At 46.5% G+C, this 6,878-nt stretch overlaps 1 protein-coding gene across 2 annotated transcripts in view; it reads left to right on the top strand.

Moving 5' to 3' along the window:
- Positions 1 to 681: 681 nt before the first annotated feature.
- Positions 682 to 6,878, top strand: part of JCAD (junctional cadherin 5 associated) — a 38,325-nt gene continuing 32,128 nt past the window's right edge. The window contains exon 1 of one of the 2 annotated variants that reach the window (XM_059404091.1): positions 682 to 766. The gene's annotated coding sequence lies outside the window, so the exon portion shown is untranslated. The remainder of the gene's footprint in view (positions 767 to 6,878) is intronic. The other variant, XM_059404092.1, reaches the window with a different exon arrangement.

The raw sequence follows: 6,878 nt of genomic DNA, 5'->3' as shown, positions 1-6,878 counted from the left end.
TCTAAAGTGTCCTGGAGCCCAACAGCTAAGACTCTTAGAGGTCTTTTTTTAAACAAGGAAATCCCAAGCACTAAGCTGTTGTCACCGGCACTGTTTTCTGCTCTTCACGACTTCCGTGATTGTGTTTTTGTGAAACGGTGTGTACGGCTGTTTGTGTGTTTTATGCGAGGGTGTGTGTGTGCGTGTGTGTGTGTCTATGCGAGTTTGTATGTGACTGCATGTGGGTGTGTTGGTGCGCAACTGTGTGATTATACATGAATGTGGGTGCATCTGTATGTGAATATTTTTGGTGTGTGTGTGTGTGTGTGTCTGTGTGTGTGTACATTAGCCCAGGGGCGAAGCCATCTGAACCCAAGTGACAGGAAGAGAGAAAGCTGTCCCGCTCACCTGTGCCTTTGGGACGACCCACCCAGGCAGGGCCCGCACGAGGCGGGGGAGCTAGGCTCCGCACCCAGGTGCCGCCCCCTCCCCCGCCCCCGCCGCGGAGAGAGTCGGAGCCTGGAGACCGCCTAGCGGGCGGGGCGGGGCGGAGGGCGGGGCGGGGCGGAGGGCGGGGCGGGCGGTGGGCGGGCTTCCGGGCGGGGCGAGGCCCAGGGTGGGCGGGGCGAGGCCCAGGGTGGGCGGGGCGAGGCCCAGGGTGGGTGGGGCGGGCGGCGGCGGCTCCGGGCATGCTCGGCGGTGGCGGCAGCGAGCGGGCCGGGTCGCGCTGGTCCCCGGCCGGCCGGAGCAGCGGCGGCGGCGCGGGGCAGCATGAGGGAGCCGCTCGGTAAGTCCCGGCGTCTCTCGCCCCTCCTGACTCCCGCCGTCCATTTGGCCCGCAGCCACGGCGCTACGCGGGCCTCGCCCCCAGCCTCCCGCGCTCTCCCCCAACTTCTCCAGCCCGGACGTTGCTCGGGTCTGAGCCTCCCCCAGCTTTAGGGGATGTCCGCACCCCCGCCCCGGGCGTCCCGCACGGTGCCCTGCCCGGCCGTCGCGAGCCCCCTGCCCGCAGCCTCGGGGTGAGGGAGCGCCCGCTTTGCGGGGAGGGGGCGGCCCCGTCCCTCAGGTGCCAGCCGGGGTGCGGGACTCCAGGGTCCGGCGCCGAGGGCCGCGGCCGGCGTTAGCGCTCGCTTGGCCCCCTGCGCAGGGAGGGCCCGGGACGGCGGGGGTCGCGGGCTTCCCTCTCGGCGTCCTCCCCGCCAGCCCGGCTCCAACCAATCCCCTCTTTCGCTTGCGCGCCCCGACTTCGCGGACATCACCCCAGGAACTGACAGCCACTGTTCAGAGTCCCAGCGGTCCCCGGTTCCCACAGTGGCCACCTCCCCCGCTTCCCCCCTCACCCCGCGCGCCGTCCGGACCAGCCCGCGGGACGTTGAGAGCTCGTCGCCGCGCCCCACGCTCGCTGCTTGGGTCTCTGCCGGGCCTTGCGCGCCCCTCTCTGCGGGGTCAGGACCGGGGATTAGGGCGCTAATCGCCGCCGCTTCCTAGCAAGTGCCTGGGGCGGCCCGGCCCCGGGCAGCTGGTGGTTAAGCCCCCCCCACCCCCCCCCCCCAAAAAAAAAAAAAAAAAAAAGAAGAAGAAGAAGAAAAAGAAAGAAAAGAGAGAGAGAGAAAGGGGTGGGAGAAAGGAAAGAGCCCCGCCTGAGAGTGCTGTAAATCTCCTTAATCAGCTCGTTTATGGGATCTGGAGCCTGCCTGCCTGTCTGCCTGCCGGGCTGCCTGCCGGGCTGCCCGGCTGCCCGCCCAGGTCTCCGCACACCGATTTCCCGAGCACCCTCGTCACCCCCCACCCCCCCAATCGCCATCAGATCACCCTAGAATGCCAGGTTTTGCCTAGATGCCCTAGCCACAGTGGGGTTCAGCACCTACAGCTGAAAGCTCTCCCTCCTTGCTCCCTGTCACTGGAGGTAGTGCCCAGCGCCTCGGATTCTTCTGGGGGTTTGAAAAAGAAGCTGTGATTTCACTACTGGAGAAAAACATTTTAAAAAACGAGAACTCTACGCCAGCGCAGCCTGGTCCTGCCCTGTTCCTTGCTCATCCGTACTCTGTAGGGGCAGAGGGCTTTGGGCAATTAGCTTAGGCAAAACACCTTCCCCTCCACCCCCATCCTCTGCCTCTCCTCCCCCTACCCCCGTGCTCGCTGTCCCTCCCTCAGTCTATTTGCCTGGTCTGTCTTGGGGAGAGGGATGAAGTCGTGTGGACCATACAGCTGCTAGGTTTTCTCTACATCTTCATGTCCTTAGTCTCTTGCTTGTTTTTTCAGGTCTGCAAAGAAATTTGATTTGAGATGAAGGTTGGAAGGTGGGTGTGGGGGTGGGGGGAGCAGAGGATTCCTGGGAGTAGAGGGACATAGGATTCAGACAGCCAGAAATACTTAGACAAAAATGGCAGACTCAGTATTCAAACCTGAGTGCTCACAGGCTAAACTTCAGGAAAACAGTGTCTGATGCCAGGAAGTTTTAGAATTTAAGATGACTGGATTAAGACCATGTAGCAAGGCAAGTATGTATCGTTGTTTTAGAAATCCCATGCAAATTCTAGTTCAGGGGAGTTGTGATGGTTTGCCTGTGAAATTGAAAATTCAGTAAATTCATTTGGTTTCTACTGTTGTGTGGCTTTTTTTACCTTGATATTAAGTGTCTTAATCTTGGCTACCAGCTGACCAGCGGTCCTGAAGGTCCCTAACTATTACTCTGGGCAGACAGCATGTAGCAGTTTCACTTCTCCAAGAGTGGGTGAGCAAATATTTGTTGAACGAGGCCTTAATCTGCTGGGCCTTCCTCCTGGCAAACTTTACTCCTGTGCTACAGAGAATGGAAGGTCAGGCCCTTGGCAGGCCCAAGAGATTTAAGGGGATTGGGTGGATGGAGAAAGTCTGTGCCAGAAAAAAAAGAGAGAATTTTGTCTCTCTACCTCCCTGGACTATAACTTAAAAGTGCCTGAGTGTTCACATGCTCTGGAGGCTTGACAATTTAATCAGAGTTATCTAATGACCCATCTGAGTAGTCATAGATTCTAGAAGCTTATGGCCTATCGATCAATAGCTATAAAATGCAACTAGAGATTGGAGGTACATAAAGAGAATAAATAAGGACCAGTTTTTCAGTTTAAAAACCAAACAAACAAATCTGAAAAGATCCTTGGAGTATAATTTTTTTTAAGTGCAGTTTAAAAATAAACTAGAAATGCTATCAGTAAAGAAAGCCCAGAAGTCTGTGGTTCCGCCAAGTTCTCATTGTCCTGGCTGGAGAGTCCTCTAGTCTAGGAGGACAGTAAACACCAGCCCTGCTGCAGGAGTTTCGAGTTTCTCTTTTAATGAGCTTGGCAGGATTTCACGCTAATTAATCTAGGGAGAGTTTAGAACACAGAGCGTTGGATTTGAAACAATTGTTCTGTTGTGGTTTTGATTTTGATAAGGGAAGACTATCTCCCTGAAATCCTATTTCAGGCCTATGCTGAACCCATTACTGTGCTTTATTTGGTTTTTTAACAGATGTTGTTTTTCACCTTTTGGATGGCAGGGGTTATCTCGCTCATTAAAACCTTGCTATTGTGCTTTGTTTCAAGAGCCTATGGAGTTAAGGAATGCTGAGGGACAATCACTTGCTGGGGCCAGTGCGCAGGGGAGGCGAGGTCGGTCTCCAGTACTTGGATATAGCCTTTAAAATGCTAAAAGTCATTGAAAAACTGTTGGAACCACCCTGATACTAAAATCTCAATTATCTTGATTTAAATTGATGATATCTTGTTTAAAATTTGGATTGTAGGGCGCCTGGGTGGCTCAGTGGGTTAAGCCTCTGCCTTCTGCTCAGGTCATGATCTCAGGGTCCTGGGATCGAGCCCCGCATCAGGCTCTATGCTCAGCAGGGAGGCTGCTCCCCCCGCCACCCCTCTGTCTGCCTCTCTGTCTGCTTATGATCTTGTCTGTCAAATAAAATTTGGATTGTTACCTTTGCTTTCTTTAAATATATTTTTCCAAAAACTTTCTGTAGGTAATATAGTTGGGAACAGTCAGGCCAAGCTGGTAAAGATGAATTATCAGACCCCAAAATATCCTTGTAATTTGCTGCTTCTTGGTGATCTTTCTATAGCTTACCTCTAAGCTTGTTTCTTTTGTACATAAATGAAATAGTTTATTATGAAGAGACACCAAGATATATTTCAAAGGAGAAAAAAAAAGGGGGGAAGAGGCAGAAAGCAACTGTAGGTATATACAAAGAGTAGTAGGAGAAATGGAAACCAGACTGTTGCTTGGCAGAGTGGGGTTACTGGGAACTTTTACTTTTTATTGAAACACTGAATTTTGCATTGTTTACCCCTAGTATAACTTTACATGACTTCTGCAATTAGAAAATAATGTACAAGTTATATGAAATCATTTAAACTTTAACATTATAATAAGACCTTGGTTCTTTTATCCAAAAGATATTTTAAAAGAAAACTAGTGTGTTTTAAGTTAAATAGACCATATCAGGAATCTTAACACATGGAGTTTGATTTACATCATGGTAGTGGGATTACATTCTAATCTAAGTTTTATAGTTATTTTTACAAATAGTCAAAAATTCCAGAAGATTTGAAAAATCTTATCCAATTTCACTCCTTTTCGTAATGACTGCTAATCTTCCAGAAATGTTACTGAGGCACTTAGGGTCTCATAAGAAGAGGGTGAGGTCGCCAAAGCAATAATGGCAGAATTTAGAGGTGAAAAAGATGACAGGAGTGCATGGGTGTATGTGCGCTTCTGGGTGTGTTCACACAAGTCTTGGGAGAAAAGGCAAAAAATCAGAAGAGATAATATTTATGAAAAAAAATAAAGTGCATAACATTTGGTACTTCCCTTCTCTTTCTCTGTGTTTTGGAATCAATGCCTTCATACTGACCCAACCCAGCAAGACTAGCATTCCAGGATCCTTTTGATCTCAGAACCAAGTTTTCCACCTCCCTTTTTTTTTTTTTTTTTTTTGTCACCTTAAAGAAACTTAACTCAGTGATGTTTGCTCTACTAAAATTATCACTTCACAGATTAAATACGCTTTTTTTTGTTTAGGAGACTTTAACAACTTGAGGGCTCTGGCAACAGCTGGCCATCACACTGTTGTGCGATGGTAACAGTGGTGTGTGAGTACTTACTGGCCCAGCACTTCAGCTGGGCCTCTGGAGTTCTCGACTGAATTAAGACTGAGAAGAGAAATGGCAATCCTGTTACTCATAATAAAATACATAGTTCTACGATTCAAAAAAGAAACCCACAGAAAGCATTAATGTCCATGTATCAGTTAGCAATGAGTCCTATTCTGCTTTGGTTTGGGTCTTAGCTATTTACCTCTTGTTTAAAGAAAGTACTTTGTTATATATTAATCATAACATTAGACTGAGAAGTTGTCAGTTGAAGAAGTATTTACAGTGAACTGCCAACAATTTGAGGGACTAATTACATCTTAAATGTGGAATGTCGGTGAATATAACGGAGAAGTTTTAGGTTTTCAAGAAGAGTAACAATGTCTAATCAAGACCCTTAGAATGCTGTTTGTAATCTTGTATTAGATTTTATTAGCAGAACATGTAACTTTTGGCTCACTGGAAACAGGTTAAGAATTTCTGTAGCAGATATGACACATGTACTATATACTAGACACATAGAACCTTACACAATTCAAAGTTCATTTATTCTTCAGTGTTTCTTTTATTTTCATGAAGTCTTCCAATTTTCAAACATACATTTTCTTAATCCTACTTAAGAAACAGTTCTTAATTTTTTTTTAATATTTATTTTTAAAGTAAACCCAACCCCCAGTGTAGGGCTCAAACTCCCAACCCCAAGATCAAGAGTTGCCTGTTCTACTGACTGAGCCAGCCGGGTGCCCCTAAATTTTCTTCTGATGGTGAAATCATATCAGGTTAAAGTACATGAAAATGCCAATTATCTGACCATTTTTTTCCTGCAACATGGCAACTTCATACGGTTCTACCAAATATATTTCATGACAGGACATCATAAAATATAGTGAAGTATAAATAAGGCCATAGAAAAAAAGAAACAACCAGAATGCAGTACCACCTTTGATAATTTGATATGTTTTCTTTGGTGTTTTTTTTCTCCCGTGTGTGTGTGTGAAATTACTATTGTATTTAACATAAGGTTATGTAGCCTGTCTTTACCATTTAATATGGTACTGTGAGCATTTCCCTGTGCCATTGTATATCCAGAAACATAATTTTATACATACATATTACATATCCAAGTCTACCATATGGATGTATTAGGATTTTTAAATCATATCTAAAATGGACATTTATTTGGTCTAATTTTTTATTTATCATAATTAAGACGAGTAAATATGTTTATAGATGACTTTGTGGGTATTTCTGATTATTTCTGTAGGATGGATTCCAAGATAAAAGATTATTAGCCCGCAGAGTCTCAGATTTTTAAAGATTTTACAGCATATCAATCACTTTTAAGAAAGGAAATACCCATTTACAACAGACCCCCCCCAACACAGTCATACACCCACAAATAGGAGAACCCATCATGCCCTCACCTACAACAAATACTGCCTTCTAAAAGCTTCAGTAATATGGGGGCACCTGGGTGGCACAGTGGTTTAAAGCCTCTGCCTTCAGCTCGGGTCATGATCCCAGGAGTCCCACATAGGCTCTCTGCTCAGCAGGGAGCCTGCTTCCTCCTCTTTCTCTCTGCCTGCCTTTCTGCCTACTTGTGATCTCAGTCAAATAAATAAATAAATCTTTAAAAAAAAAAAAGCTTCAGTAATATGATCGGTGAGTAATAGCATTTTGGTTTAATTTACATATCTTTGATTACTAGTGAGAGTAAACATCTGTTTTACATTTTTAATTGGGTATTTTTCTCTTTCCTTTATTAATTTTCAGTTCATG

The sequence above is a fragment of the Mustela nigripes genome, chromosome 6 (assembly GCF_022355385.1).
Source record: "Mustela nigripes isolate SB6536 chromosome 6, MUSNIG.SB6536, whole genome shotgun sequence".
In the NCBI taxonomy this organism is placed as follows: Eukaryota; Metazoa; Chordata; class Mammalia; order Carnivora; family Mustelidae; genus Mustela; species Mustela nigripes.
The sequence above is the reverse complement of the archived record's forward strand: the minus strand, read 5'-3'. Positions and strand labels throughout refer to the sequence as shown.